Raw genomic sequence first — 6,154 nt, 5'->3', positions numbered from 1 at the left:
GGCGGATTAGAAGAAGAATATTAGTGATACATGAAAATTATATGAAATTCTTGTCCCTAAGTAAAGTTTTATTGAAACACAGCCACACTTATCTCATTTACAGGTTACCTGTGGTTGCTTTCATGCTAAAATGACAGAGGTGAATAATTGTAACACAGACCACGTAGCCTACAAAATCTAAAAGATATGATCCAGCCTCTATGGTAAAGGTTTGCCAACAGCTGGAAAGGAAACCAGACCCCTCGAGACGGACCTGAAACCATGAGAAAAGACCAAGCGGAGGATTTTTCTTTTCTTTATTATTTTATATAAAAAATGGATAGATCTTCAGTGTGATCTGGGATATCTGTATCAAGAGTCATGAATGTTAGGTCTGGGGAAATTGGCATGCCAATACTCTGCAAGCGGGAATGTAACTTGCTATAACCTCTAAGGCTCACTCTGGCATCATGTAACCTGTAATGACTTCTACATCCCAGTTTGGTCAGGGCAGTCCTCACTGATGTTTCCTTTTCCTCTCAGAAGGGTTCTGGTTTGATGATAAATTATATGGTCATCTTAATTTTGTTTTAAAATCCGTACCACCTGACCCAGTAAATTTCACTTCTGGTTGAGTCTAAGGAGGTAATTAGAGCTGTCTGCAAGATTTTTGTGTAAAAACATAATGGTGAAAGTTGGAAATAAACTCCAGAGACAGGAGTTGGTTGATTAAATTCGTGTATGTATTCAGTAAATGGTTTTTGTGCACTATTCTTTCCACAAAGCACTTGGCTTTGTGGTGCTTATTTCCTTGTGGAAATGATATAACCATACAGTGGAGAACTAAAGCCGTTAAAATTCATGTCCTGGAAGAACAAGTAGAGATATGAGGAAATAATTGTATTTAATGAGAAAACTCAGTTATGAAACCATGCATAGTAATCTAATTCTGTACAAATGGTTTACATATTTTTAAAAAGTGGAAGGCTTTGTATACCAAAGTGTGGATGATGGTGGGAATATAATTGATGTTTCTTTTATTTGTGTTTTTCTGTATTTCTAATTTTTTGATTGAAAATCTTTTAAAATCATTTTAAAAATACAGCATGCTTGAATTTCTTTAAAAAAAAAAATACTGTCTTACCTAGTAGTTCTGCCTCTGCTTGAAATATATTAGAATATAAATCTTGGGACACCAACACTGTCTAACAAGAGGAGCTTGTTTGATGAAAGCTGTTTTATGTAATAAGATACTATATAAATGCTGTTACGTTTTAGAGATCTGTTCAGTGATCAAAAGAAATGCTTAATATGTTAACTGAAAAACAGTATATACAAGCATTTTACCAGTGTGTTTTGTATGTGCACAAAAAGGGCTGGAGGGTTATAATATATCTTAGAAATTTTCTACAGCCAGCATAAATCACTCTTTTGAAGGAGGCTTTGTGATGCTTTTTGCAAAGGGGCCGGTAAGGCTCACAGCGCACCCAGCAGCAGCAGCTTTGTGAGGTGTCTGCTTGCTCACTGCCCTCATCAGCTCCATGCCAGTCAGGCTCAGATGGACCCGTCAGGCTCAGAGAATCTTCTCACTACTCTTGGCTTATTTCAGGAGAGACTCTTTGTTTCCAGCACCGTTCATCAGGTTTTTCCTGAAGGAGCTCAGGCCCACAGTGAGACAGAGAGAAGTTCAACAGACAGACTCAGCAAGACTTGGCTTGCCATGTTCTGATTTTCCCAATTTTTCACTAAAGTGAAAGTGAAAGAGTGAAAGTCTCTCAGTCATGTCCGACTCTTTGTGACCCCACGGACTATACAGTCCATGGAATTCTCCAGGCCAGAATACTGGAGTGGGTAGCCTTTCTCTTCTCCAGCAGATCTTCCTGACCCAGGAATTGAACTAGCATCTACTGCATTGCAGGCGGATTCTTTACCAACTGAGTTTTCAGGGAAGCCCATTTTTCACTAAGGTAGACGGTAAAGAATCTGCCTGCAATGCAGGAGACCTGGGTTCGCTCCCTGGGTCAGGAAGATCCCCTGGAGAAGGGAATGGTTGCCCACTCCAGTATTATTGCGTGGAGAATTTCATGGCCAGAGAAACCTGGCAGGCTACAATCCATGGGGTCGTGAAGAGCTGGACACACCTGAGCAACTAACACTTTGCTTTCAAGCTGGTCTTAAGCCCTTTTCTGTTTTCACTTAATCTAAAAGGTTGGTTTATTAGAGCAGGGGAAAAAAAGAAAAACCCTAATACCCTAGGTATATTCTACTAAGGCAAATTAGACTGGTAATGAGGTGGAAAGGAGTCTGAGGAATGGTTATTGATCTCAGTGTGAGTGAAGGGTTGGCAGACATCAGTAGGAAAGACACCTCACCTGTTTCCTCTGCTTCAAAGATTACAGTGGAAAAAGCAATGCAACTCTAGTTTCTTAGCCTGGGTAGTAAATGTTTATTGACATTGCTTTTGATTAACTATCCTATCCAAACTTGAGCCCTTGTGAAGATGAATTTGTTGGTTGTCAGTTTTATTGGTAAAACAAATTTCTGACTCTATCAGTCAATCCTAAGGGAAATCAGTCCTGAATATTCATTGGAAGGACTGATGGTGAAGCTGAAGCTCCAATACTTTGGCCACCTGGCGAGAAGAACCGACTCATTGGAAAAGACACTGATGCTGGGAAAGATTGAGGGCAGGAGAAGGGGACGACAGTGGATGAGATGGTTGGATAGCATTACCGACTCAATGGACATGAGTTTGAGCAATCTCCGGGAGATGGTGAAGGACAGAGGAACCTGACGTACTGCCTTCCATGGGGTCACAAAGAGTTGGACACGACTCAGCAATGAGCAATAACAATGAAACCACCTGAGTGAGGCCTGCCTTCACTACCCTATTCAAAGTCTCAGCCCCACTGGTGTTCCTCATTCTTTACAACACTCGATAGCATTTATGACATAGAACTGTGTTATAAGAAATGAGGAAATGATAATATTCCTCCCCCCAGACTAGATTCTGAGCGCCCTGAGCAGACGCACCCTAATTCTCTAGAAGAGTGGCTGGCACATAGTAGTTTCTCACTGTGCATCAGTATCTGTTGACTGAATGGATGCCCAGTGTTGACGGGGTGTGTGAGAAGGAGCTTGCATACACTGCTGTAGTATAAATTGATAAACCATTATATCATCAGTGTTTCACTCAATTTTGACCCAGCTCTTCTAGGTATCTTCCCTAGAGAAATGCCTGTCCAGAACACAAAATGATACATGTAAAAAGATGTTCATTCCAGTGTTCATAATAGTGGAAAACTGGAAACAACCCAAACGTTAATCAGTAGGGAAAGAGTTGTTTGGATTACGGTTCATACACACTATGGAATATTAATACTATGGAGCCCTTTGCAAGAATATACTGACATGAAAAGGGCTCTAAGATACAGTGGATATCTTGGTTATTGAAATTTTCAATAACTTTCAATTGGTTATTGAAAAGCATGAAATGGTAGAATTCTATGTACAGTGCATGAACTAATATGTAAAAACTAAACAAGATTATTATCTGTAGATACATGTACCTGTGTGTAAAGTTGGGAAAAAAGATACATCGAAATGTAATGGAAGGAGGAGGATGGGAAGGGACTTTTTCCTCTCTAGGTTTTGTGTGTAGTCTGATTTTTTTAATATAAAAACATATTCATGCACGACTCATATAATTTTTTAAATTATATAGCAAACCCTGTAAAGAATGGTATGCAGTAATTATATGAAAAATGGAGGAAATTCATCTTTTTTCCCCCAGACTCTCTGTAAGTTTCCTCTTATAAATAAGAACAGGTACTCTGTTAAGTGGGCTTCCCAGGTGGTTCTAGTGGTAAAGAACCTGCCTGCCAATGCAGAGACTCGGGTTCAATCCCTGGGTCAGGAAGATAGATCCCCTGGAGGAGGGCATAGCAACTCACTCCAGTATTCTTGCCTGGAGAATCTCATGAAACAAGGAGCCTCGCGGGCTACAGTCCACAGGATTGCAAAGAGCCAGACACAACTGGATGGATTTAGCATGCACACACTCTGTTAAGTGATGCAGAAAGCACAGAGTTTCAGCTACTCCCACAAAGCTTTCTGGGTTGGGTTCTCCAGGCGCTGACTAGGGAATGTATGATTCTATCCATCCAGGCGAGAGAACCAGCCTCCACCATGTTTGGGTCTGTCCTGAGCTCGAGTGGCTCACCGCACCTGGAGACCTTGTTCTCCATCCACCGTGGAAACATCAACAGGGGCTTTGGTTGCTAGGGCAGTAAATAGTCAGCCTTAAGGTTGAACCAACTGGTGAGGGCCACAGTCATCCTCTGAAAAGGATTACTATATTCTAGGGATGTTACTGGACACATAAAATTGAAGTCTACAGAGCCCTAAATTTATTATCTGTTAGCTGTGTGGTGAGGGAAAGCAGGAGGAGAGACAAAATCTGCTGTTTGGGGCACACTGGTGCGTCTTCATGCACGTCTACTTTTCCTGGACATAGCACGTGTTCCCTTTTGTTAGGTGTTAACTGTCCTATCCCCAAAGTGACATTAGGCCTGAACGTGTGCCCAGCCGCTGTCAGGCTACTCCCATTGCTCCCATCAAAAGGAATCAAGCGCTTCCTGGCCCTACACACTTTGCTTCTTCATTTTTCGGAGGTGCTCAACACAAAGGCTGTGGTCTCAACAGCTGGAAAACAGTCAACTAACCACCTTGCCTGGGTTCTGGCCATGGACGATTCTTCTCTCATCTCTGAAGACAACCAGGCCATGTCTGTGTCGTTATCCAACTAGTCCTGCCTTTGGAGGCATCACGTGGTGGCAGAACTGCCTACAGGAGTTGAAGGAACATCAGCGTTGCTGCTGTCAGGCAGGCAGCAGCAGCCCTTGTTATTTATTAACCCAGCATCTCTGCAGCGTGAGTCACTGTGTTTTGTGAATGTGATGGGCACCGTTTCTGCCCTTGGGTCTACAGTGAGTGGGAAAAACACCTCCATGAACAGGTAATAAAATATGCTGTGATGAGCCAAGAAAAAGGTGCAGCCGGAGGGGCATCTAACAGAGAGCTGGGAGGAAAAGGCTTCCTACAGAAAGGGACATAATAGCTGGCAAAGAATGAGCTGGCCACAGCTTCACTACCCTCCCGTGTGGCTAAAGACCTTTTATTATCTCTATTGTTTCTTTGGTCTTATAGGCATAAAAGCATCTGGAAACTTTTGAGGACCTTTTCAAATCTTAATAGTTTATGATTCAGTACAATTCATTCATTCTATTCACAGCCCTTAGCAATGTCTGCTGTCATACCTTTTGTTCTATTATGTGGGTCCTCCAAAGAAAAATCTAAGAGCAGGCTTTCCTATGTGTTGTTCACTGATAATTCCCTGACATCTAGAATATTGCTTGTATGTGCATGTGTGCTAAGTCACTTCAGTGGTGTCTGATTCTTTGCAACCCTATGGACTGTAGCCTGCTAGGCTCCTTTGTCCATGGGATTCTCCAGGTAAGAATACTGGAGTGGGTTGCCATGCCCTCCTCCAGGGGATCTTCCCCACATAGGGATCGAACCCAAGTCTCTAAAGAGAGTCCCTTGGACTGCGAGGAGATCCAACCAGTCCATCCTAAAGGAAATCAGTCCTGAATATTCATTGGAAGGACTGATGCTGAAGCTGAAACTGCAATACTTTGGCCACCTGATGAGAAGAACTGACTCATTGGAAAAGACCCTGATGCTGGGAAAGATTGAAGGTGGGAGGAGAAGGGGACAACAGAGGATGAGATGGTTGGATGGCATCACCAACTCAATGATCATGAGTTTGAGTAAACTCCGGAAGTTGGTGATGGACAGGGAGGCCTGGCATGCTGCAGTCCGTGGTCACAAAGAGTCGGACATGACTGAGCAACTGAACTGAACTGAACTGAGCACCACCTGGGAAGCCCATTGCTTGTACATAGCTGCTCACAAAATACTGTTGAATGATGGAAGAAAATTTTCCCAGGCAGCCTTTTGTGAGGGATTTACTGCTTATCCTGAGCAGGAATGTGGCTAGCAAAGGCACTTCCAGTGTCATCAGGCTAACCCTATCCAAGTGCTCCTCATGCCTTAATGAGGAACCCTTCCCCTGTATAACAGAAGCCTATCAAATTACAAAAACTACCCGCGG

This window comes from Cervus canadensis, chromosome 6, assembly GCF_019320065.1.
Source record: "Cervus canadensis isolate Bull #8, Minnesota chromosome 6, ASM1932006v1, whole genome shotgun sequence".
Taxonomy (NCBI): Eukaryota; Metazoa; Chordata; class Mammalia; order Artiodactyla; family Cervidae; genus Cervus; species Cervus canadensis.
This window is presented reverse-complemented; position numbering follows the sequence as displayed.